Source organism: Dama dama, chromosome X (genome assembly GCF_033118175.1).
Source record: "Dama dama isolate Ldn47 chromosome X, ASM3311817v1, whole genome shotgun sequence".
NCBI classification, from domain to species: domain Eukaryota; kingdom Metazoa; phylum Chordata; class Mammalia; order Artiodactyla; family Cervidae; genus Dama; species Dama dama.
The window spans coordinates 113,798,719-113,826,312 of NC_083714.1; the positions used below are offsets into that span (position 1 = coordinate 113,798,719).

At 48.5% G+C, this 27,594-nt stretch overlaps 1 long non-coding RNA gene across 1 annotated transcript in view; it reads left to right on the forward strand.

Annotated features, from left to right (window-relative positions):
* Positions 1–14,711, forward strand: part of LOC133052142 (uncharacterized) — a 38,991-nt gene extending 24,280 nt beyond the window's left edge. The window contains exon 3 of the long non-coding RNA XR_009691997.1: positions 14,520–14,711. This is a non-coding gene — a long non-coding RNA (uncharacterized LOC133052142). The remainder of the gene's footprint in view (positions 1–14,519) is intronic.
* The last annotated feature ends 12,883 nt before the right edge of the window (positions 14,712–27,594 follow it).

Consider the following 27,594-nt stretch of genomic DNA (forward strand, 5'->3'; position numbering starts at 1 on the left):
CCTTCCACCCTTTCCCACCCCTCTAGGTTTTTACAGAGCCTCGGTTTGAGTTCTGTGATTCATATAGCAAATTTCCATTGGATATCTATTTTACATATGGTAGTGTATATGCTTCCATGCTACTCTCTCCATTCATCTCACCCTCCCCTTCCTTCCAGCCAGGAAACAATGCTTTTTAAGGACAAGGTTTAGAACTGATGTACTGTGACTTCTGTCCACACTCTACTGGTCAAAGCCAGTCATAAGGCCTAAGTCAGTGGACAAGGAGACCTCCTGGATCTTGTCCACCAGAAGACATGCAGTCAGATGGCAAAGGGCATGAGTAGGTAATTCTACCTCAGGTAGAGGGAAAAATTGGGCATAAGAATCAGGTTAAGAATTGTGCTTTTATTCTAACACCAACTGGAAACCTTTGCATCTTTCTTTCTTCCTTCTCTCCCACTTTCCCTCTCTTTCTCACTTTTTTCTTTCCATTTTAAATTGCCCAACTAACAGAGTCCATTTCCATTGTAAATTATTCAAGCTGTGTGGATAGAGCCAGAGTCCCCTTTGTTATTCCTGGTGGCCCCCAATCCAAGTCTGTTTCCCAGAGACGACCACTGTTATCTTGGATGCTTTTTATCATGTACTTAGAAACCTAGGATTTTTGTAAATCCGTTTTAATATGAACAATATCATATTGAATGTATTGTTTTTAGCAAATAACTTTTGAGCTCCAAACCAGCATCTAGGAAGGTTGTTTCATAACATTTTCAATGCTCAGGGTCTCCAAAGGTCTTACTTTGACCTTGGTTAGAAGGTGTGAGCATGGTCCCAAACAACAAGCCCTGGGTAGCCACATTAGCATTTCCAGTCCTACATGCTCTTCCAGAACCTTGACATACATGCCCCTATCAAGAGACACGTCTATGTCCCTTCCCCTGAGTGGGTCTTTGTGGCTGTCTTGACTAAAAGAGAAGTGGTAATATGTGACTCCTGAGTCTGGGACATAAGAGGGTGATTAGCTTTCATTTGGCTCTCTCTCAGAATGCTTATCCTTGGGACCTGGCCACCATGCTGTGAGGAAGCCCAGGCTACCTGCAGAGGCTCAAGTGCAGCAGAATCATGGCCCCCAGTCCTCAGCTTTGCCTAAGCTCCATGCTCACTACCAGTCCTAGTTTGTCAGCTGGGAGTCAGTCATGTGGAAGGTGACTCCTCCAGTCCTCAGGTGAACTGCCCCAGATGACACCATGAGGTTCAGAGATGAGTCCTCCCCACTGAGACCTGCCCAAAGTGCAGATCCAGGAAGAAAAAGAATGATTGTCATGTTTTAAACCTCTAAGTAGAGGGGTGGCTTATCATGCAGCAAGGCACTCAGACTTATTAGAACTGGGTTTCCAGGTGGATGGTGAAGCCGTGGCAAGGCTGAGTCTCCATGCTACAAATTCCAGAGTCCTTGGTTTCCCCTGAGGAGGAGGTTGATGTTTCCCATAGACTAGGGCTGGGCTGAGCCTCAGGGTGGGCTGCAGGGACCCCAGCTGTGAACACTGGGGTCCTCAGTACAGTAAGTTTGGCTTAGTAGGGCACAAGGAGTGTGAAAGGCTGTCCCTGGAAGACTGATGGGTTTGGTTGTAAATAGGAAGAGTGTGAGAAGGTTGGGGCTGGCGTGGCCACAGCCAGTGGAAGCAGCATGAAATGAGGAGTCCAGGGTCTTGGGCCCAGATCCTTGACTTTGACAAACCACCACTGTGACTTCAAGTTCCTATGCTTCCTTGGGCCCAGCGGTAGGGGTACTGGATAAAATAGAGGCCATTCAGTAAAAATTGAATTTCAAATAAACAAGTAAATAATTTGACTGTAAATATGTTTCAAATATTATATGGGGCATCCTTATTCTCCAAGGGCTTCCCTGGTGATAAAGAATCTGTCTACAATGCAGGAGATCCAAGTTTGATTCCTGGGTCAGGAAGATCCCCTGGAGAAGGGAATGGCAACCCACTCTAGTATTCTTGCCTGGAGAATCCCATGGACAGAAGAGCCTGGCAGACTACAGTCCACGGGATCACAAAGAATCGGATGTGTCCAACACTTTCATTTTTTTAACATAGCTGCAAAATACAATAAAATCAGAACTGAAACCAGGCATTCATCCACAGAAAGCCCAAGTGCCACAATGCTAACAGGCCCATCAAGTGATCTTTTGAAGAGCAAGGAAATTAGCAATGTGGTTGGTTGCCCAGAGGATAGAGATAGTATCAGTACTTCACTTTTATCCATCCACCAGTTTATTAGCATTTGGGTTGTTTCCATCTGGGGTTTCCCAGGTGGCTCAGAAGGTAAAGAATCTGCCTGCAATGCAGGAGACCCAGGTTTGATCCCTGCATCAGCAAGGTCCCCTGGAAGAGGGAATGGCAACCCACTCCAGTCTTCTTGCCTGGAAAATCCCATGCACAGAGGAGTGTGGTGGGCTATAGTCCATGGGGTTGCAAATAGTCAGACACCACTGAGCGACTAACACTTTCACTTTATTCTCCAAAAGTATATTTGGAGAATATTTATTATTTATCTGAAATTCAGCTTTACCTGGACAGCCTGTGTTTTCATTTGCTAAATCCAGAATCCATCCTCAGGGGCCATGTTTGTAAAATGGGGGCTTAGACAGCATGGCCTCCAAGGCAGTGACGTCTTGAGGCAAAACAGCCCCTGGATCCACACCCTACCTAGGTGTGACCCCTGACAAGCGCCAAACCTCATCTATAAAATGGGAATAATAATGGCCCTTCCTTCACAGGGTGGTTGTGAGGATTCAATGAGATCGTGCGTACAGAGAACTTAAATGTTCCAGGCACAAAATCAAAGTGAGATATTATTACTCTCCAATGCTTTAGTGCTGTGGGCCGCATGCAACCATTATTAAGCAAATGATGTCTTTGCACCCTTGTGGATAAGGCTGTGTGTGTGTGTGCGTGTGTGTGGATAAGGCACCTGATGCCTGGCCAGCATTCGTGCCTGCCCACAGTCTCAGAAGTCCCACACCCACTGTGTTCAACTCCCACAGTTAATAACGTTACAAAATGAGGGCTGTAGAGGCATTCTCCCTTCCTCGGCATCTTTGCAGGCAGGTTTTTAATTTTAAGCAGGAGAAAACCCATCAGGTATTTGAGGCTCCTGGGGGGCAGCTAATGCTTCCTGTCAAATGCTCACCCTGGGGTGCTTTGTTACCCTGACACCTCCCAGAACTCCGAGTCAGCGGCAAATTGCAGGACAAAATTCTTAGGCTGCAAGTTTATTGCATATTCATAGAATTTAGGCCATTAGGCAACATTAGCTTTTTTTTTTTTTTAACTTTTTATTGAAGTATAACCTACATTCAGAGAAGTGCACATATGCTAAGTGTACTCTTGGAAATTCTTACAAGCTGAAAGTTCACAGGCAGGAGCACATGGGTCGGGACAGAGAACATCAGCAGCCCCCAAGGAAGCTGCTCTCCAGTCCTCTCCAGGTCTCTGCCTCCTCCAAGGGAGGTCGCCTGACTTTACATGGAGAGCAGTTTGCTTATCTCTGTTGTTGTTGTTCCAGTCGATCAGACTATTTCGCAACCCCATACACTGTAGCCTGCCCGGCTCCTCTGTCCATGGGATTTCTCAGGCAAGAACAGGTCTATCTTTGAGCCTTACATAAACGGAATCATACAGTGTCATCTTTTGGGTTTGATGTCTTTTACTCAACATCGTGATGCTGGGATGTCTCCACTTTATTGCGTGTAGTTTGTTCGTTTCTGTTGCCGGCTAGTGTTCTGCTGTGTGACCATTTATCCATCCGGCTGTGGACATTCTATGACACGCCTCTTGATGGGAACTTCTAAATCCCACTGTGAGAAGATAACCTAGAGGGAGAACTAAGGAGGTATGTTTGTCCAGCTTCAGTTGAAGAGGCCAAACTATCTTCTAGAATATCGGCTTTTCATTCCTAGGGCTGAACATAGTAAAGAAAGGAAAAAATTCAGCTAAAAAATTTTTTTTTGATACTTTTATATTCTAATAAATTGTGAAAGAAATTAGCAAAGTAATCAGGGCAATGAGAAAGGGAAATTCTGGTTTTCACCTGTGCGGTGACAAAAGCTTCTGTGGTGCTTTTAAAAAGTAATCTGTTCCACCTGCTCCAGGGGCTTTATCTGCCAGAAGCTTCCCCTGGTTTCTTCCCCAAGGAAACAGGTGCCTAAAAAGTGCAGACTTGCCCGTGCACACAAATCCCCTGGGATCTTGTTCAGCTGGAACTTCTGATTCAGCAGGTGCCGGGGAACCTGAGATTTGGTACAAGCTCCCACGTGATGCAGCTATTGCTGGTCTGGGGACCACATTTTGAAGAGCAGGAGCCACCCAGTCTGGGGGTCACTGTCAGACTGTCCATCCCCTCGCCTGCTCTATCTGCTTCACAGGCATGGGTGGTATCTTCATTTGCTCAATCTGGAATCTCTGGCAGGCACTGGGAATCAAGAACCTGGGATACAGCTTCTGGCACTAGCCCAGTACGGAGAGAAAGGGGTAAAAATGATGGGCTTTGGAATCTAAGAGTGACGATTGTGTCTTGGCTTAGCCTTACTAGCTGTGTGACCTTGGGAAGGATTCCTAACCTTCCGGAGCCACAGTCTCCTCATTTGTGAAATGGAGTCATAGCTCCGCCCCCCCACCCTGTATTCACCGCAGGGGTGTTGTGGGAAATACCCATGGGGGGCCTGGCACACACTGGGTCACTGATACTGGTTATCATTCTTCCTGATGTCATCACAACCAATTTTTTAGGCAAGCAAGCGGAAATAAGACAATTATGCAAGTATCTGTGCATGCAAAAAGTTAGAGTCCATATCAAGAAGCTCACAGTCCAGTAACGCAGGCCAAAGACACATTCTCCCAGTAAATATAAATTGCCACAAGTGATATCTGTGTGTGTGTGTGTGTGTGTGTGTGTGTGTGTAAGATATTGTGGGGAGACAGAGGCAAGAACCTCTCTACGGAAGGAATCAGAGGCCTCATGGAGGAAGGGAAAATGGGTTTTGAAGGGTGAGCAGAGGCTTGCCAGGCAGATAAAGCTGAGTGGAGGCAGAGGCAGAGGGGTGGGGTGGAGACTTGCCTGTGCAAAGAGGGCATGAGGATGGCCTGACTGATGATCAGCTGCCAAGTGCAGGGGGAGAGAGTAGGTGGGGGCCTCACTTGGAGGACCTTGACTGCTACACCAAGAAGAGCTGATCTGTAACACAGCAAAACTATAAAAAGGGTACAGGCCCCTGGCCATCCTTTCTGGGCCCCCTTTTTCCTCCTTCAAGGAAATCCTGCCCCTCTCTAGCTTTGGTGTACTTAACAAGCCAGTGTTCTTTCTCGCCCCTGACAAAGCATGGTTGTCAGGAAACAATCTGAGATGTACCCTGTGATTCAACCGGGGGTACCTGTCTGCTGATCAAGGACCCCAAGATTGAATTCAGAATTGGGGGCTCAGAGTCTGGGTGGGGGCCTGCTGACCCACACCACTTCCTGGAGGTCCCAGGGTGGTCTCAGGCAGGCCCCACACCTTAGCCCCACTGTCTCTCCCAACTTCCCCAGCAGGCTGGATTGCCCATTGAGACACCCCAGGCCTGAGCTCAGCAAGGGGACCCGAGACACTTTTCTGGTGTGTCCAGTCCAAACAGTGCTCCTTCTGCCCATTGGTCACATCCTCTGCCAAGGAGTGTGCTGGCACAAGCCAGGAAGCCAAGGAGACTGTTGGGCTTGGCTCCTGCAAGCGGGCCTTGGGCCAAGGCATTGTGTCCAGCCAGCCCTTGCCGGAGGATAAACTGTGGCATGCAAGGCCTGGTGGCCGCTTGGGAAGGAGGATCAGCAAGGCCTTGGAACCTTGAGCCAAGCCAGCTTCCCCCGCTTGTCCTTGGTGCTTTCAAGGCCAGGGGACACTTGGTTGGGAGAGGGGTGGCGGGGGACCCTCTACTCTGGGGCTTTCTACATTCTTGAGTTTGAAATAGCAGAATCCCTTTGCTAAACAAAATCATATTTGTCTGTAACCCCAGGCCTCAGTCGGTCCCTGGTGGGACCCCTCTGGGAGAAGCAGGGTGGGGCGCCTATACCCACCCTTGGGCTCTCTGACACAACTTTCAAAACCAGACCTCAGCCCAACTCCTCAGTCTTCAGTTAGGGAAATGGAGGCCCAGAAAGAGCAGGGGAGGTCAGAGAGTGGCAGAGACGGCACGAACCCAGATCAGTGGTCTCCTGGGGTCAGCCTCAGGGATTGCCAAGCCTCTGGTCCAGGGTTCCGTGAAGAAAGTTCCTTCAGCCTGAGAAGGCCCCCTGTCCTGAAGGAGAGGGCATCAAAAGCAGATGCTGAGCAGTGGTCCCTGGGGTGGGGGTGGGGCTTTCTTCTCCCCAAACCCAAGCTGACTCTGTGCCTCTCCTGGTTGGATGCAGAAACCCCTCCACCCCCTGGGGACTCCTGACTGAAAGGCACCTTCCTTCTAGCGTCCCCTCCTTTGGCAGCCCTCCCCTTCCCCTCCCCCTTCCTTAGCCATTAGACCGGAAGCTGCTATATTAATGTCCCTTCTTCATTCTGAGAAGGCCAGTGGTATCACTGCCAGGTTTTTTTTCCCCTCCTAATGATTTGTCCTGGCAGCAGAAATATTACAGCGATGATTTCATGTAGAATTTCATTTGCTGGTTTTTTTTTTTTTTTTAAATCCCTTGAAGAAGGGGCTGAGCGATTAATGGGTCTTTGCGAGATCAAAGCTCGGTGTGGCAAAGAGCGAATAATAATCGTAGCTAGCATTGATTGGGGACTTTGCACGTGCCAGGCACTGTCTCACAGCTGCAACAACTCTTTGAGATAGGCACCGGTATCACTCCTGTTACTGCAATAGAGAGAGGCTAGGCTGGGGCCTGAGGTCACATGGCCCCAAGTGGTGGCATGTCTCTGGTGTTCTCCATCACCTGCTATGGTGCCTCGTAAAGGTATGGGGAGAGCACTGGCTTGGGAGTCCAGAAGACTGGACAAAATTAGCTCTCAGGCCCCGCCCACCCTGCCAGCTGCAGCCAGTTGGAGGTCAGGCCGAATTCTAATCAGGGCAGCCTGAAGGGCTGGTGGGTGGAGATCATGCATGGTGGAACGATGTCCCCAGTGGTGTTTTGGGTGGCTCACGGGCCATGTGGAGGCCTGGACGCCATCACTCTTTCACTGACCAAGTAGGTCATTTTGTGCCTCAGTTTCCCCACCTCCTTTCACAAGAGGTACTAACAGCTACCATTTGTTAAGCACCTACTGTGTGTTGGGAGCTTTAAAGAAAATGTCTACTGCTCATGGCAACTCTGAAAGGTATATATCATAACCCCTTTCTGTAGATGAGGTTCAAGGCTGCACCAATCAGTGGTCGAGCAGATTCTAGCCCAAACCTGTTTAGATGACAAAGCCCAGGCTATTTTCCACTACCTCTCGCTCACTCCCCTGAAAAAAAAATCTACCATATGCCAGGTACTTCTTGGGAATAATCTTTCTCATGACATCCCTCGGAAGTCATGATTACGACCCCCTATTTTACAGATGATAAAATAGGTTCAGAGAGGTTTTGTAAGTTGCCTGAGGTCACACAGCTCAGGGGTATTGGGTCTAGTTTCAAGCCTGGGTCTGTCTGCCTCCACACCCTCCTTCTTTCCCTGATGTCATACGTGTGGAATGGCAGTTAACTATGAGTGACTGTTTCTAACAGGAGATCAGCTGGCTCTGTGTTGTCTCTGAGGGAGCAGAGAAAAGGGAGTGCTTTAAAGCTGCAGTTGGCAGAGAGTAGGCGAGACATTTGCAAAAACCTCCTAATTGTAACAGGAGCGAGGCTGGGGGCAGGGGAACTCCACTCACCCAACTGTCTATCCATCCATCTATCATCCATCCATCCATTCATCCATCCATCCCTGATCTTTGAGGAGCAATCAAGAATTCTGGGGTGTTCTGCCAGCTTATCTGCTTGGTAAGCCTGTGTCACCTGTCCTGGGAGTGACCTCAGCAAAGGGAGGTGCCTCTGAGGAAATAAGGTAAATATGCAGGGGAGCCTCTGACTCCTTAAGTGGTGCCCTCCCCACTGTGGGGCAGAAGGCAGGTCTTACAGAACGCTCTAGGGCTTAGATGTCTAGTCACTTTCATCTCAGTTCTATCAGGGAGAGACCTGAGGCTGGAGAGCATGGAATGGGGAGGGAGAGGAGTTGGAAATTTTCTGGGGTGACCCTGAGGTACCCTCATCCTTCAGAGCCTAGGATTTACATGGGAGAGAGCCTCTATGTCATTTCTCCTTCCCACACAGATGTCTGTGCAGCAGAGAGGAATTCAGGGTGTGGTGGGGGCAAGGGAGAGGAGCGGAAAGACAGCTTATTCAGGAACCCTACTTGGCATTTGTGGCTGCCAGCTTCACTTCATTGAGCAGATTTTCACCAAATCTCGAGAAGATTGACCTGAAAGGCAGCTCAAGACGTTTTGGGGACTGGTCCTGCAGAATCTACCCAAGAACCTCTGTCCCCTTATGATTCTGGTCCCGACCTACATGGCACTCTAGATCCTGCACTGTGAGCGTTTACACTGGGTTCTGCCCCTTTCCTACCCTCGCTCCATGCCACAGGCCCACATTTCCCTTTGAAAATCTTCTGCAGCCCTCACAGTTTTATCTGCCACCTTCTCCAACACAAATATTTACTGGGCCTGACCGGTGCCAGACATCACACGAGGCCCAGGAGGCAAGAGTGACTTGGGCCTGAAGCCAGACTCTCCTGTTACCGGTGGAGCAACTCTGGACCGGGGAACTTCTGCTCCTCTGGGCAGGCCGACCTGTGTATCCCTTTTGGGTGTGCTAGCTCAGGGAGCCTTTACTAGACCTCATTTAGGTCCAGTTAATGCCCATTTAACTGATGACAAAACTGAGGCCTTGAGAGTTTCCCCTTTACCCTAGTTCACCCAGCTAGTGTGGCAGAGTTGAGATTTGCACTCACACGTGGTTTTGAGTTCCAAATCTCTCTTTCTTTAACATTGCTTTGATTCCCTGAGGCTAGTCGATTTCCCAGGGCCTCAGTTTTCCCAGGTGTGAAATGGGGACAATTTTATTAGCAAGCGTAAACCAACATTGTGAGAATCAGATGGGGGCTTTGGAAAATGCTACCAGTGTTGCTTTCTGATTATATTATGAAGTGGGATCTCTAGGGGTCCTGGGAAGCTGCTCTGCTCTGTGGAATGATAACTGATCATATGACCTCACTGCCACCTCAGGAAAGCCTTTGCTGAGTAGGCATTTGTATCTTTGCAATGAGCAGTGCTGGCTGGTCCCTACTCCCCCTGCTGCTGCTGCTGCTGCTGCTGTTAAGTCGCTTCAGTTGTGTCCGACTCTGTGCGACCCCATGGACGGCAGCCCACCAGGCTCCCCAGGCCCTGGGATTCTCCAGGCAAGAATACTGGAGTGGGTTGCCACTTCCTTCTCCACTACTCCCCCTACCAGCATTTTATCATGAGCCTGGGACCCCATAATTGGACATTGCCTCTGCGTTTTGATTCCTTAGAGTTCCATGCAGGTGTCCTGGGCAGGAAGAGAGTCATCTATATCACAGAATATTCTAGGAGGTCCTTCAAGATGATCTGGTGAACTTCCAAGCCCATCAGGATACACAAGCAGAAGCTGAAGCCCAGAAAAGGGCAGCGACTTGCCCAAGGTCACACAGCTGGTTAGCAGTAGAGCTGGGGTAACCAGGCAGCTGTTAAGAGTCTCCCTATGGGGCTCAGGATTTGCTGATCAAGTTCATGTTTCATGTTGCAGCATGAAAGATTGAGGATCCAGGGAAGGATCTGGGGAAGGCCCCCGAGGAAGGTGCCTGCAGTAGGGGGAGGGGAGGAGCAGAGTTGGGAGGACTTGGTGGGGGACTCAGGCCCTGCCTTCTGAAAACCAGTGAATCCTGGAGCTGATCTAACCAGGCAGATCCCCAAACTGGCCGGGCGTCCCAGGACACCCACCTGTAGCAAGCCAGGAGACTGGCATTGGAATCTGTTTATAAATGAACTCCCCGGTTTCCGGAAGCACTTGTGGTGGCCCAACCTCTCCCTTTTACAGAGGAGTACCTTCAGGAGGCAGGACCTCCAGTTCCTAGCAATAGGGCTGGTCCCAGCCCCTTCCCCCGCCTCCAAGTCCCCAGTTGACCAGAGCCCTCTTGGCCCGCCACCGCCGTGGACCCCATAACAAACACACGGGGCCCAGGCCTGGAAGATCTATTAGTGCCACTCCTGTCACCGCCCGCAGAGCGGGAGGAGAGGCAGCCAAATGCTGTGCTAATTATTCTAGCTTCCAGCAGGGTCTCGGAGGTCCCAGCCATGGTAAATCTTAACTTTCATGCTATGGTGCACCGGGATGCAATTTACTTCAAAGACAGCATAAATCCCCACTGCGGCGTGTATCAGAGGAGTGTTACATAAAAGTGGTCCATGTGCTTCCCACCCTGGCTGCCTGCGCTCTTTCCCCTCCCCTCCCTCCCTCGCTCTCTCCTTGTAAGTTAGAAAAAGCCAGCCCGCGGTTGGCTACACATCTCGCACGCAAAAACATTTACACACACGTCTGCTCCCAGCCTTATAAATCACCAGGCTTGGCGACTTGGCAGTGGGAACACAGGCGAGCTCTATTTTTACCAGCACAGTCCTCAGACAGCCCCCGGGGCCCCTCCTTTCCTTATAGTGACACCTACTGGTGTCAGCTTGGGCCAAAGGCAGTCTTTCCACTTCGGACCCATTTCTCAGGCTTTGAAAGATGGTAACTGATCCTGGCCTGGACCTTCCCTCCATTTCTCCTTTCTCCGCCCCCTCCACCCCTGGGGGATTCCTTCAGCAACAAATCCCCACGCCACCCCCCCAAAGCCCCGCCCCACTGCCATCGCCCCCAATCAGGCCAGCCAGAGGGGCAGGCGGGCATCGCTGACATAATAATTAATAATTATCTTCCGGGCCAGCTCAGCTCATTAGGATGTCAAAGGATCATGGGAACTGGGGAGGGGGCTGCCTACTAGGTCACCCCCCATCCCCTGAAGCCAGGCTCCCTCCCTCTAATGCAACCTCCTGGGGGGTTGTCCAGTTGTGTTTCAGGCAATTATTTCCCCGTGAAAGACATCTGTTATCTTCGCTGACACACACGAGACTGGCGGCCGACGTGGTTTCTGCGAAGGGCTCTTGAATCCTGGCATTGTCATCTCTGCCGGGCTGGGAGCGCAGGGGGTGGGGTGAGACAGAGGCGAGTCTGTCTCCCGGCCCCTGGCCCCCCGCCCCGGCCTCCTCCCAGCGACCTCTCCGGAGGCAGCTGTGCCAGGTCTAATGCTTCTAATGTCATTTGTGATTCCTTGACGCTGTAATTACCGAGGCTTCGTTCCCCTTGCAGCCGCTGCCATTAGCCAGGCAGACCGCAGGCTGCGGAGACGGTGACGGTGACGTGGCCCTGGCAGCCTGGGGAGCCTCTGCGGATGGCTGGGGGTGGGCAGGAGCCGCCCAGCAGGTCCAGAGTTGCCCAGAGTCTCAGAGGGGGCTGGTGGGGGGTGGCTAAAGGCTGGCGATTAGTGGCTTTCTCCTGAGTGTAACCCCTGGTGGTCAGTCCTCTGTGGACATCCGCCTTGCCCTGCCCCAGGGTGACCAAGCTTAGCCACTGATACACTGGTGACCCTGGGCTGTGAAAAGGATGTGGGTGGGGTCCCTGGGCCAGAAGGTCCCTTCCAAGCCCTGATTGGGATCCCTCTCCTGTTACCTATCTCAACACCTGGAAGGGTCTGTAGAAACATTGAGTGCTTTTCTAGAAGCCCAGGTGGGCCACCAGGTGCACCCCTGGGGCTTCAGTGGAAAGCAAATACCCCAAAGCCCTGCCTTGCCAAGAACTCTGGTTGTCATCTCAGATACTCTATCGCTTTCTATAGTCACACTCTCCTAAGGACAGAAGCCCTGGGAGGGAGTCAGGGCTCTGCTAACCTGGTCTGCAGTCAGGCTTTGAGGGTCAGAAGAGAGGAAGGAGGGACTTCCCTGGTTGTCCAGTGGTTAAGACGCTGTGCTGTCCATGCAGGGGAGTATGGGTTCAATCCCTGGTCAGGGAACTAACATCCTGCATGTTGTACAGTGCAGGCAAAAATAATAATAAAAGAAGAAGAAAGGAAGGAAGTGAAATGGCTTTGTACCTCCAACTTGACCAGGGCCCTTCCTGTCTAGATCTCTGCTATCCCTGGCCCACCGAAAAACCTGCTTTCTCCAGACAGGCTTCCTGCCCTTCTCTCCCCCCATACTCTGTACTGTACCATGGCAGCCACATTTTCTGCATTCAAAATGTGGCTGTCACATGGCTTATCCTTTTCCATCTACTTTGGAAGAAAATGGCAAGGGGGAGGGTCTGAGGGAATTTCATATACCCTCAGAAATGAGGGGAAATAATTAGATGTTGATAAAAGAAACCAAAGTTTTGCACTTCACCCTCCTCTCCTCCATTCTCCTGCTCATCTTAAGTGTTGCCCTAATGGCATCACCGACTCAATGGACATGAGTTTGAGCAAACTCCAGGAGATAGTGAAGGACAGGGAAGCCATGGGGTCGCAAAGAGTCAGACACAACTCAGTGACTGAACAACAATGCCACTGATCCTCATGGAAAAACGTTGCCCTAGCGTTCAAGTGCCATTGAACACCTGGCTCAAGGTGAAAGTGGGCACCATACAGAAGTCAGCCTCCTAGTGGTTGTGAAACATGGCAGCAAAGCCTTTTACATTCTTCTAATCAAGTCATGGGTTCTATGACCCTTCCCGTTGAATCTGGGTGGGCTTGTGACTGCTCCAACTAAAAGAACACTACAAGAGTGATGCTGTGTGACTTAGCTGTGTGACTGGGTTATAAGAGGCCATGCAACTTCTGCCTTCTTTGCTGGAACACTCGGAACTCCAAGCTGCTATGTGAGAAGTGTGGTTATTGGCTGCCATGGTATGAGGAAGCCCGATCCACACGAAGAGGCTACATGTGGGTGGGCCCATCAACAGTTTCAGCTGAGCCCAGCTTTTGAGTCATTTTAGCCCAAGCGCCAGACACGTGAGTGAAGGAGCCTTCAGACGATTCCAGCCCGCAGTTGTTGAGTCATCCCTCAGCCATTCAAGTTTTCCCAGCTGAGGCCCCCAGACATCACAGAGCAGAGTCAAGCCACCACAGTGGTGCTCTGTCTGAATTTCTGGCCCATTGAATCAGGAGCATACTAAAATGGTTATTGTTTATACCACTAAGGTTGGGTGGTTTATTAAACAGCAAGAGATAACAGAAACAGCCCGTCAGCCCAGGGTCCTGCCTGACATCCAGCCTAATGCATGAAGACATGGACACCTGTTTTCCATAAAGGAAGGAGGAAGTTTTCTAGAAGGCTGAGAATGGCACTGGGCCAAAGATCTGCTGTGTGGCTGCACACTTAGCCCCCCCGGACTCTGGGCAGGCCTGTGGTCGCTACCTCAGGGCTAGCCAGCATCAGTGTTTAAGTGAGACGTGACAGTTGGTGGCTTTCTTGGGGCTATTCAAGTCTCATTTCATTTCCTGTGTACCCAGATGCCTTCTAGCTGAGCCTGGGAGGAGAGATGTTCTGATCCTCTTATCCTCCCCCTGTGTGTAACTTGCCCGCAAGGGAGATGGCTTTCAGGACTAGGGGGGATTGAGCAAGAACAAGAACAAGTCCTCATCTTTTTGTGGTTTATCTGTCAAAGGAGGGAAGACAGATTCCCATCCGGGCACCAAGAATGTCATCTGGCACTGTGATGTTCAAGGCCTTGGCTGCCACTTTATAGTTTCAGGAACGGGTGGGGTGTAGACACACATTTGGTTGCTTATAACCAGAATCAGCCTGCTGGTCTGTGACTCCTGCAGTTTACAAGGAAATCAGATCTGCTCTCCTGATCCTTTGGAACCATCAAAAGACTGACCGTGAGTTCAATATTTAAGTGCATTGCAGACTATCCGACAGTGCATTTAAACATTTACTGGAATTGATAATCATGGAATGAGCCCATTGTGACTCAATTTTATGTATAAAATTCAACCAATGACAAATTCCTATTCACTACGTGGACTTTGATGATGATGCTGCGTCAGAGGGCTCTGTTCTTTGATTCTGAAAGTATTTGGGAGCCTAGGTTGATTCATTGTTTCTCATAGAGTCAAGGAAAGCAACACTGATATGAAAATGCAAATCTTCTCAAGCTAGTTTTGACTTGCTGTCCAACGGAACTTAGGAATTCTCATCTTCGAAGGGACATATTTTGGCTAAGTGATAAACTTGACTGTTAAGGCTCAGTAAGCCACTAATGTTGGATTCATTGGGATAAAGATTTAGAAATGAAGCCTTGGAGAGGAGGAGAGCAAATGATTTGACTTCTCAAAAGATGGTACTGCAGGACTAGGGGAAGAAGATGGACACCATCAGAAGGCAGCAGGGATGGGGTTTGGGCTGGTAATTAACTGATGTCCTTCTGGTGTCCATTCTCCTTTTTCATGTCCTAGGAAGCAGCCACCTGTCTTCCAGCTGTCTGGGACTGTCTGTTGGAGCAAGTGACATCACAGTGACCAGAAACCACCTCCCCTTTGTCTGGAGCAGTTATGATGTCATTCCCTATGGCAGAGAACCAGGATGTCGGCAGCTGGGATTCCTTTGGGTCCTCCTGAAGTGATAATTGCCTTAGATTTTGTTATAAAGTGCAGCTGCTAATTATCTTGTTAAATCACAGCCATATACTTTTTGGATTTTTTTTTCTTTGCAATCTATTTAAACAGTCTGGGAGATTAAATAAAACCACATACCCTAAACAAAAACAAAAACACAACCCAGACGCACGCACCAAAAATTGCTGCTTCTTTCAAACACCGTAAGAATAAATTTTTAAAAAATGAAAAGGGCGCAGATATGGCATAATTAGATTGCTTCCATTAAAAAGTCATCATTTCAACATCCTCATATAAATATCTGCATCCCACTGCATATTTTAAGCAATTGCATAATAAGCCCCCGAGTAAAAAACAGAGCAAAACTCATTTCCTGACCACAAAAGGAAAAAGGCATCACTATGTGTTCTGAGTTCCAAGCAGAACTGGATTACATTCCTCCCACACAGATGGAGGGAGACCGAGTTCATTGCTCCAGGGGAGAGAATTATGACAACAGTTAACCGCTGTGACCCACGCTGCTCCCCACCTCTCCACGCCACTGAGGTCACAGGGAGGAAGTGGAGGACCTGTCCCTGTCCTTTTGGGAAACCTGCCCTGGGTTCCAGCATCAACAGGTGTGGCCCAAGCATCCCTTTCTCTTGATTGGCCATTTTCAGGCTTCTGATTTTTGCCGATCTGCTGGAAGTCTGCCAAGCAGGGGTGGACGAGGGAGCCGGGTGTGAGGGGAGTGGTGGTGACTAAGGAGACCGAGTGGTACAGCCCAGACCCAGGTCTACATCCTCGCCCAGTACTCCCAGCTAAAGATCATTGCCTCACCTGTAAAAAGGGGATCAGGCCACTCCCTACCTCATAGACCGATTGTAAGATTTAAATGGGCTCCTATTAAAAAGCACCTATGGAAGGTTGGCCCTTAATCAGCATCAAAGCCAAGCCGCTATCACGGATGTGTTGAAAGGGGGCGTGCTGATTATGAAGGCCACTCTCAGGGTGGGCCTTGTTTCCAGGAGAGGCCAAGGTCAGGACTGCGTTGGCCCTCTGCCCTCTCCACGGCTGCTCTGGGCCAGTGGACCCTTCTCTCTTTGCCCCTCCCCTGCACTGCTCCTCCCATTAGAACCTGGTCAGCCAATCCCTCTTGCCCACTTCCTCAGGGGGCGGGGCCACCACCCAGGCCTGCATCTGGTCCCGACCTGGAAGGAAGCCTCAGGTCAGAGGCAGGCCAGGATCCCCTATACGGAGATGCACCGCCTTGTTAGGTGGCATTTTCTTGTAACTTCTCCCTCAGGGGCTGGAGGCTCCTCAGAGAGCAAATGGTTCCGAGACAGCCGTCAGGAAGCTCTGTGGAGCCCAGCCAGTTACTCTTCCTTGGCCTCCCTGCAGCCCCGCCCAGCCCGGCCTGGCCTTTTGGTGGGGATGGAGGTGAAGTGGGAAGGGGATGAGGTGGGGCAACTGAGGCAGGTCTCCTCCAGGGGCAAACTGCCCCCTCTAAACCACAGAATAAACACCTAGAGTCACAGACCCTAGAACAGAAGGCATTCATTTGTGTACAAAGGGCATGCGGGGGAGCGGCAGAGACCGGTTTACAAGTTAGCTTGTATATCCATGCAGGGTCTGTGGAGAAAGGTAAGACCCCAGTACTAGTGGCTTCCACAGCAAGGTGACCCGGTGGCTAGGAGAAGGAACAGAAGGAAGCTTCACTGTGTATTCATTTGTACCTTTTGAATTGTGAGCCATGTGACTTGATGAGCTGTGTAAAATTAACTAAATAGAAGTAAATACATATACGTGGTAGTAGATATCTGTTGTTAGTGTCTACACATCACCCTGATTTTGTTTGTGGGTAACCTCTACCCCGATTCTCAGTTCCTTTAGTTTGGATGGTGTGGACATGAACACCTCCCCCACCCCCACCACATACACTTCTGAGGGTGGGTGTATGACGCAGGCCTGCCGATCAGAGTTCAGGGAAAACCCCTGGCTGCCATGATGGGTTTGGGCTCAGGCATAGAACACAGTAGAGACCATGAAAGCCTTTCCTGCAACTTGGGTTAGGGTGATGAGTAAAGAGATATGGGCTGATGCCTGGTATTGCTGACTGAGCAGACTATCAGTCTAGTTCAGCCAGCAACTATCTCTGGTGGGAGAGAGGAGAGATCCTGCCTTGGAATAAAGCCAGCACTGAGGAAAACAGAGGGAGATGAGGGAGAGGAGAGAAAGAAAAATAGAGAAACACACACATAGGCAGAGAAAACAGGCTATCTTTTGCCATTGCTAAAAACTCTGGATCCAGCCATACCTGAAGTAGGATTTATTCTGTGAACTGACCAGTTATATGAGCAGATAACCCCCACCTGGTGTTTTTTTTCCTTCAGCGCATTAGAGTGGAATTTCTGTCCTTTACAACTGAAGAAGTCCCGATGGCATACATATTTACATGAAGCTGAGTTAGGATGAAAGGAAATATCTGGAACAACCTAGAACAGCAAAAAGAGTGGCAAAGAAAACCTCCTAAGAGGGTCTCTGAATATGGGGATTGTATACACTCAAGCCTTGGTACTTTTGCTCCTTTGCTTAGCAGTGGCTACCAGCTACTGTGAGCCACCGCCCAGCTGTCTGACCTGGTCAGAGCAGGTCCACATTCACTTAACCAAGTCTAGTTGCTGACCTTCTTTCTCCCTTCATCCTTTTGGCCACCATCTTGATTATCTGACACAATGCTTGAATTTGGGCCACTGAGAACATACTGCTTCCTTGCATTATAAGAGGCAGAGAGAAGAGCCTGCACCAGAAAAGAGAAGACCTGGGACCAAGACTCTCTTCATCTGTGACCTTGGATGAGTCCTTCAATGCCTTCATTTTGACCTTCATTATTCTCCTCTTTACCCACAAATACTGTATATGAATGCATCTATATGGAATCTAGAAAGATGGTACCAATGATCCTATATGCAGGGCAGCAAAGGAGACACAGACCTAAAGAACAGACTTTTGGACTCAGTGGGAAAAGGAGAGGGTGGGATGATTTGAGAGAATAGCATTAAAACATACATTACCACTATAAAATAGATAACCAGTGGGAGATTAATCGGAGAAGGCAATGACATCCCACTCCAGTACTCTTGCCTGGAAAATCCCATGGACAGAGGAGCCTGGTAGGCTGCAGTCCATGGGGTCATGAAGAGTTGGACACGACTGAGCGACTTCACTTTCACTTTTCACTTTCATGCATTGGAGAAGGAAATGGCAACCCACTCCAGTGTTCTTGCCTGGAGAATCCCAGGGATGGCGGAGCCTGATGGGCTGCCATCTATGGGGTCGCACAGAGTCGGACACGACTGAAGTGACTTAGCAGCAGCAGCAGCAGGGCACCCAAAGCCGGTGCTCTGGGACAACCTGGAGGTGTGGGGCGGGGGGGGGAGGTGGGGGGGGGTTCAGCATGAGGGGACACGTGTATACCTATGGCCGATTCATGTTGATGTATAGCAAAAACCATCACAATATTGTAAAGTAATTATCCTGCAGGAAAATTCTGAAAGAGATGGGCATACGAGACCACCTGACCTGCCTCTTGAGAAACCTGTATGCAGGTCAGGAAGCAACAGTTAGAACTGGACATGGAACAACAGACTGGTTCCAAATAGGAAAAGGAGTACGTCAAGGCTGTGTATTGTCACCCTGCTTATTTAACTTATATGCAGAGTACATCATGAGAAATGCTGGGCTGGAGGAAGCACAAGATGGAATCAAGATTGCCGGGAGAAATATCAATAACCTCAGATATGCAGATGACACCACCCTTACGGCAGAAAGTGAAGAGGAACTAAAAAGCCTCTTGATAAAAGTGAAACAGGAGAGTGAAAACGTTGGCTTAAAGCTCAACATTCAGAAAACTAAGAGCATGGCATCCAGTTCTGTCACTTCATGGCAAATAGATGGGGAAACATTGGAACAGTGGCTTACTTTATTTTGGGGGCCTCCAAAAATGCTCACTGCAGATGGTGATTGCAGCCATGAAATTAAAAGACACTTACTCCTTGGAAGGAAAGTTATGACCAAACTAGATAGCATATTAAAAAGCAGAGACATTACTTTGCCAACAAAGGTCCATCTAGTCAAGGTTATGGTTTTTCCAGTGGTCATGTATGGATATGAGAGTTGGACTATGAAGAAAGCTGAGCGCCAAAGAATCGATGCTTTTGAACTATGGTGTTGGAGAAGACTTTTGAGAGTCCCTTGGACTGCAAGGAGATCCAACCAGTCCATCCTGAAGGAGATCAATCCTGGGTGTTCATTGGAAGGACTGATGTTGAAGCTGAAACTCCAATATTTTGGCCACCTGATGTGAAGAGCTGACTCATTGGAAAAGACCCTGATGATGGGAAAGATTGAGGGCAGGAGGAGAAAGGGACGACAGAGGATGAGATGGTTGGATGGCATCACCGACTTGATGGACATGGGTTTGGGTGGACTCCGGGAGTTGGTGATGGACAGGGAGACCTGGTGTGCTGCGGTTCATGGGGTCGCAAAGAGTTGGACACGACTAAGCAACTGAATTGAACTCAACTGAATAAAATAAATAGATATATTTAAACAAAAATTTAACAACAGAATTCAGACATAAATAAATCACAACATAAAAGAGGCTCTACCATACCTGCTCTGTACTTCTTGAGGACAATGACCCTGTTGGTTGGCTGTCCACTCTCCTTCTTTCCTTTCCTTCCTCTCTTTCTTCTCGTCTTTCTGTCCTTTGGCCTTTAGATGCAGAATGTTGAATTAATCAAACAACACAGATCATGTCACACTGCCATCCTCATTGATTCAGGCACAGGCCCCTCTTGTTTTATTTATTTTCTGGTTCCCCTCTACATCCCCCATCCCTACTCCATTCTTCTTTCCCCAGCCTACCTTCAGGTCTGGCACCTACTCTAATGTATATTCTTTGAAAGATACAAGGTATGTTTTGTGTGATGTATGTGATGTATGGCATACATGTGCTTTTAATTTATAAGAACAGTCATTTAACATAAAGCCATAGATCTTGTTCTCTTTTCACTCAACACTATATCTTAAAGATCTGTCCATGTGTTGTATGTAAATCTGGTCCATTGCTTCTGACTGCTACGAGAAATTCCATCATCTGTGTCTACCACCGTTGTATGTATCCCCTTGTGAGTGATGCCTAGGTTGTGCCCCACTCTCTGGCACTGCAAATGCCCCTTCATGGGCTGTATGAGTTTCTCTGGGATGAAGAGGGGATTGCTAGGTCATAAGGTTTGCCCTGACTTCATTTCTCCAAGCCCCACCAGATAATCCTCCAGAATGACCATGTCACTTTGAAGTCCCACCAGTAGTCCTGAGAGTTCCAATTTCCCCACATCTTTGACAGTGTTGGGTCTTACTCAATTCTGTGAGTTTTGCCAATGTCTTTGGTGTAAGCTATTTAAATTTGCATTTCTCTAATCACTTATGGGGGGTAATTATCTCTTCATCTTCTTGCTAGCCATTAAGGGTTTCCTATCTAGGAATTGCTTACCTGTATCATTTGACCTTTTCCCCACTGTTTTGCCCTGTTTTCCTTACCTACTCAGATAAGAGTGAACACAGACAAATACCTAATGAAGACCACAGACAAAGGCAACTTGTGACTATCTGTGATTTGAATATTGTTTATTATTTTCCCTTAGAAATCTGGTTCACTTCTTACTTTTTAAAATAAAAAATCAAGCAGGATGGTTCTGAAGCAAATGAGTAGCAACCCCCACCCCGCTCGCCCACCCACAAAAGAGTGTATGTTCAGTGTTTTTCAGTTCCTTGTCTAGTTCTGTCAGCTATAGAGGAAAAAAATTGAAGGATGAAAAGACAGGTTGGAAGAATGGAAAGAAAAAAAAAAAAAACCAAGAGAATCTAAAAGCGGAATTCAGAAAAGGAAAGAGACTATGATAGGGAGTGAGCCAGACAGAGAGGAGGAGGAGGAAAGTGGGGGTGGGTGGGGGAGGAGGGGGACTCCACAGAGCTCACAGCAGTACCCCTGCTGCTTCCTCAGTTAAGTTCCTTTTTTACACGAGTCCCGTGTGCATGTGTGTGCGCTCAGTCAGTCGCTGCAGCCGTGTCCGACTCTTTGTGACCCCATGGACTACAGGCTGCCATGTTCCTCTGTCCATGGGATTCTCCCGGCAAGAATACTGGAGTGGGTTGCCACGCCTTCCTCCAGGGGATCTTCCCCACCCACAGATTGAACCCACATCTCCTGTGTTTCCTGCACTACAGGCAGACTCTTTAGACTGAGCCACCCTGTCCCACAGTGTATTGCAAATATCAGATTGGCCTCGTTCACGATGATGGCTGAGACACTTAACATTACGTAATGCCACTTTTGGTGAGTCCTAATATGTTGCTCAACATTCAGAAAACTAAGATCATGGCATCTGGTCCCATCACCTCATGGGAAATAGATGGGGAGACAGTGGAAACCGTGTCAGACTTCATTTTTTTGGGCTCCAAAATCACTGCAGATGGTGATTGCAGCCATGAAATTAAAAGATGCTTACTCCTTGGAACGAAAGTTATGACCAACCTAGATAGCATATTAAAAACCAGAGACATTACTTTGCCAACAAAGGTCCGTCTGGTCAAGGCTATGGTTTTTCCAGTGGTCATGTATGGATGTGAGAGTTGGACTGTGAAGAAAGCTGAGCGCCGAAAAATTGATGCTTTTGAACTGTGGTGTTGGAGAAGACTCTTGAGAGTCCCTTGGACTGCAAGGAGATCCAACCAGTCCATCCTAAAGGAGATCAGTCCTGGGTGTTCATTGGAAGGACTGATGCTGAAGCTGAAACTCCAGTACTTTGGCCACCTCATGTGAAGAGTTGACTCATTGGAGAAGACCCTGATGCTGGGAGGGATTGGGGGCAGGAGGAGAATGGGATGACAGAGGATGAGATGACTGGATGGCATCACCGACTCGATGGGCATGAGTCTGAGTAGACTCCGGGAGTTGGTGATGGACAGGGAGGCCTGGCGTGCTGCGATTCATGGGGTCGCAAAGAGTCGGACACAACTGAGCGACTGAACTGAACTGAACTGAACTGAATATGTTGCTCTTTCCTGCTCCTTCAGAACTGAATGGAATGCAAGAGGACGTTTGGGGCTTGGTTCTCATTGTCCCATGGAGCAAAGCCAGGTTGGTAAGTCAGCGAGAGCTCAGAACGCCTGTGGTTCGCAGTGATCAGGACAGTATTCTTTACTTCTTTTTAAAAATATTTATTTTGGCTCTGCTGGGTCTTCCTTGCCATGTGGGCTTTTTCTTTAGTTGCAGGGGCTACTCTCTAGTTTCAGTGCATGGGCTTCTCATTGTGGTGGCTTCTATTGTTGTGGAGCTCAGGCTCTGGGGTGTGAGGGCTTCAGTAGTTGCAGCAGGTGGGCTCAGGAGTTGCAGCTCCAGGACACCAGAGTGCAGGCTCAGTAGTTGTGACCCACGGGCTTAGTGGCCCTGTGGCAGGTGGGATCTTCCCGGCCCAGGGATCGAACCTTTGTCCTCTGCATTGCAAGGCAGATTCGTAACCACTTCCCCTACGTGGGGAAGCTGCTATTCTTTACTTCTTAATCCAACTTTACTCGATGTCCTCATATTGAGTCCAGGAGTGTTTAATAGTTCAATTCTTCACCCCCTTTGCTCTGTGATACTAATTGGTTCAGGGACGCATGGATGGGGTAAACTGAGCCAACTGGAAGTTTCCCTGAGATTTGTTATATGAATGTTGTTGGAGACTTTCACTTTCTTGGGAATCTCAAACTGTAAAGAGCACAAAATCCTCAGGCCGACAAGTCCAACTTCCCATGACACAGAAAATTTGGACAGAAAGATGGAGAGAGAACATTATTTAAGCCTTTGGAAACAGACAAACTGGAATTCAATAAAATCCCAGCATTCCTAGTTAGGTAGGCACTCATGGTATATGGGGCCAATTATGCGTCTAGATAGCTGATGAGATCCTCAAGCGCCTGGCACAGTGCCTGGCACATCAGTTCAGTTCAGTTGCTCAGTCGTGTCAGACTCTTTGCGACCCCATGAACCGCAGCACACCAGGTCTCCCTGTCCATCACCAACTCCTGGAGTCCACCCAAACCCATGTCCATCAAGTCGGTGATGCCATCCAACCATCTCATCCTCTGTCGTCCCCTTCTCCTCCTGCCCTCAATCTTTCCCAGCATCAGGGTCTTTTCCAATGAGTCAGCTCTCCACATCAGGTGGCCAAAGTATTGGAGTTTCAGCTTCAGCATCAGTCCTTCCAATGAACACCCAGGACTGATCTCCTTTAGGATGGACTGGTTGGATCTCCTTGCAGTCCAAGGGACTCTCAAGAGTCTTCTCCAACACCATAGTTCAAAAGCATCAATTCTTCTGTGCTCAGCCTGGCACATAGTGGGTGCTTAATCAATGACTAGTTGACTAACTTGATGTATGTCTCAGCTGTTCTTTTTGCTTGTTTATGGGGCTGGGGCTGGGGTCCCCCTCTTCCACAAGGAGGGGGAACCTCCTTGCTTTACCTTCACATAAAGTCAACTTTGAAAAGAGAAGCAAAATAGCCACGAGCCCATTCAACTCTGAACCAAAAATTTGGTGCCATGTCTATATCGCTTGATTGAGTTACTTAATCCTTCTCAAATATCAGTTCCCTTATCTATAAATTAACTCTACCTCAGAGGACTTGTAGAGAGGAGTAAATAATAATAACAATGACAATAGTAGAAAACATCTTTAACTCTTACTATGTGCCAAGCACTTTATTAGTATTATCTCTTTTCACCATGGAGACAGTTCTACGAAGTAAGTATCTTGCTATGATTAGTATTATCTCCTATTAGTAGTATTATTCCCAGTTTATTGAGGAGAAAACTGAGGCACAGAGAGCCTGTAACTTGACCAAAGTTACACAGTGATCAGTAGCAGAGATGGGACTTGGACCCAGGCAGTCTGGTTCTAGTTTTTGCTCTCAAACATTTGTAAAAGTACCTCAACAGTAGTAACAGATTGATCAGAAACAAGATCCACATGCTGGCCACTAAAGGCTATTTTCAAATATCCCAATGTAATATCACAAAGGTTTAATCAAGTCATATCTGTGTGATGAAAAACATGGGTTTGAAAAATGGTGCCTGTGATGTATCCGGCTGTCGTAATGATGGAGCTGAATCTCCCACACAGCCGATCTGATTGTCTCGAGAAATCATCACTCATTAAGGCATCGGGAGAAAAATGAATCGACCCCAGAGGCCACATGGAGAGGCAGCTCCCGGGTGAGATGCTCTAGGACAGAGCAGAACTAGGCCCCAGGCAGCCAGGGAAGCCAAAGAGAATTATATTTAACATGAAACATAAACACCATCTAAAAAGGTGGATGGTGCAGAAAAATAGAAATGTGATCATTGTCTGGTAAGTCAGAAATCCAGTCACCTTAGAACCCACATCCACACAGGACTATCTCTACAGCATCTCAGATGATGAAATAGACTTCATTAAAGATCACTGCAAGGATGGTGAAATGTTCCTGGTGTTATTTCTGAGATGGGGATGAGTGGAGGACAGAGGATGATAACATCATAGCAGGGAGCCTGCGTGTTCGTTTCTGTGAACATGGCCACACGACTAGCTCTGGATCCTCAAAACACTGTCAAACACAGAACCAGTCACTCTGCTGTGGGTGGTTGCCCATCCAAGCTACAAATGATGCAGCCCCGTACTGCAGGCTGATTTCCCTTCTTCCAAGGGCTCCTGAGGGCTTCTCGGTTGGCTCAGTGGTAAAGAGTCCTCCTGCCAATGCAGGAGATACAGGTTTGATCCTTGGGTTGAGAAGATCCCCTGAAGGAGGGCATAGCAACCCACTCCAGCATTCTTGCCTGGAGAATTCCATGGACAGAGGAGCCTGGCCGGCTATAGTCCAAAGGGTTGCAAAAGTGTCAGACAGGACTGAGCGACTCAACGACGACAACGAAGGTCTCCTGAGTTTTCCAGAAACAGAATATTTCTCTGTGGATTAGGCAGGAAGTGAGCACAGCCCTCCTCGTTTTCATAGAGGCAGGAATGTCCATACTGAGAAAAGCCAAACCGTCCCCAAGGTCACGTGGCCACAGCAGGAGCAGATGGGGTGCTCGGACTTTGGCCCAAATTTCCAGGGGCAGCAGGTCCCCCCCACCCCCGCCTAGCCAACCCTAGAGGGATGCTTTTAGAAAGTGCTGGTTCTGTTCCAGCTTTCCAGTACCTCTGGGGCAGTACCTTGTAGGTGTTTTACAAAGGAGACGCCTTGGTCTCAGTCTCCTGAGGGTGACCACACACACACACACACACACACACACACAGACACACGTCGAGTGCCCTCCTCACTTTGCCTCCTGGACAATCCAGAGCCCAGCAGGGTAAACGACCCACCTCATCCCTCTCAGCCTCACATGAGAGCACCAGACTGATCTGGGAGCAGGGGACTCCCAGCTCAGCATACGCCATGTTAGTTCCCATCGTACACTGTTCCCCAGATCTCCTGGCATACATTTTTTACCACTTGTTTTCGCATCTCCTCACCCCTGCAGTGTGCTTTTCTATAGCCAGCACTGGAGGTTCTTTGTCAGAGCATCTCCCCCCAGGCGACTGGAGCTACCTTGCCTGCCTGGCATCACCTCTGCTCCCCCAGCCCCCAGGCATACGTTAGTTAACCCATGACTGGCAATGAGGGAACAGGAAAGCCCAGCTCCCTTGCCGTTGGTCAGGAAGGCTCTGAGGGCTGAGTCATACTCCAGAGCCGCCAAAGGAGCAAGCTGAGAGGTACCCTCTTCCAGGACCTTACTGGAAGTCACATTTTATTGAGCACCACCCCCTACCTACCCTGTCTTGCTTCCTTCCTTTCTCATCTCAGGATCGGCTCCTGGGGATCTCAGTTGAAAACTGTCACTGTTCTGGATGAGAAGGATGTGGCCAGGTCTCTGATGGCTGGGCAAATTTTCAATCTATACCACGGACTCCAAAGTGGGTGTGATGTCTAGGTTGGGATGTGAGATGAACAATATGTCTATTTCAAGTTGTGTTGCTCTCACCATTTAATATTTTTTATTTTTCTGCCTGTTTCATCATGAAGATAATATTAGGAGAATGTTTTTGCTTACTCGCTTAAGTTGGGTCTGACTCTTTTGTGACCCCATGGACTGTAGCCCGCCAAGCTCCTCTGTCCATGGGATTTCCCAGGCAAGAATACTGGAGTGGGTTGTCATTTCCTCCTCCAGGGGATCTTCCCAACCCAGGGATCGAACCCAGGTCTCCTGCACTGGCAGAGGAATTCTTTACTACTGAGCCACTGGGGAAGCCCAGGAGAATGATATAAGTTAAAAGTAAATAATTTTAACCATATTATGGAGTGAATGCTCAATAGGTCCTTCCTAGTAGGGAACTGAGAGCAAGAAGTTTGAACATAAAAGGTGGCCACCCTGGTGGTAGAGGGTAAGCGTGGGGCTACTTTCCAGCACAGGAATATATTGAAGACTGTCATTAAGGCCCCATTCAAGGTCTTTTTCAAACAAGCCCCACCTCTCTAGTTTTTCTTACCAGTGTTATCTTTCTGTCCCTTCATCATTTCCATGGCTTTTCTTTGGGCCTTCTCCAAATTCTACAGGCCTGGCATTAATTGTATGGCCCAATATTCCTATAATTGCAGGGTAAGTATTTTTGTGCAGATCACAAGCCTGACCTCCTTTGTTATTTAGTTTGAGCTGGATTCTCCGTGGACAGAGGGAAAGGCACGAAATGAGTAAATATTTAATTCCAGAGACGCCTGCGGCTTCAAAATGTTTTCCCATTTGCTAGGCAGCGGCCCACATCTTGAAGCTGCTTTGGTCAAGCTCTGGGTTGTGCCTAGCGATCAAGGTTCAGACCCTGCCCCAGGATCTTGAGCCATCCCTCTCAGCAGCACCTTGAAGACAGCTCTGAGTGTGTGGGCCAATCGGAGCCCAGGAAATGACTTCACAGCAAATGGAAATCAAGGAACAGAAATAAATGCCTTGACATTTGCAGATATTTTTCACAGTCACATTAGCTATGCTGTCACCACTGGGAGGTCCTGGACCAGGGAGAAGACTCGTCTGGCATGGGGCAGGTGCTGAAGTTAAGGACTGAGGTGGCAGAGGAGGGCAGGTGGCAGACAGGAGGATCGTCAGGCAGGTGTGGACATTCAGAGTCTAGAGGCAGGACCAGGTAGTGTTGAGAGAAGTGTGGGTATCAGAGAGGTAAGGAATGGATTAGAAAGAGGAAATATTCAGAGGCTACTTGGTATTTGGAAAAACTTGCTCTGTCTCTGATCTGCGATGATATAGGCAGTCACCTTCACCTCGATGTGCTCAATGCATGAATTTTCCAGCTCTCATGTCATCTTCATGACCAACAGCTCCAATCTGAGAATGAGCTGACTGAGGCTCCAGTGTACTCTGTCATCATGCAGCAGGGAAGCTGTTTTCCGAAGCCATCTGGTTCACTGCACCCTCAGCTGTAACACGCCTATACTCATAGACACCTTAGCATTTAGACTACAAAAAATAGAAATTAATGAGACTGACAAATGACATATAACGGAAGGTATGAATACCATGGCAATTTAAAGACTGCATTAACATTCCATTACACAGTAAGGTCCTAGATGTCAGAAAACTTGCTTTAAATGAGTTCTGTTAGTTAGTAGATAGTGGAGAAGCTCCAAAATGTTATTAAATGCTAGCAATGATGTTAAAGATATTTGAGCACTTATACAGAGTGATTTAAAGAACTTTAGATGAAGTCTTTATTTAATAGGATTATCTCCAAGCAAAAATATCTCTTTTCTGTATAAGGTTACACTTCCACAAATTCCAAGAAGTTAGTATTTATCTGTACATCCAT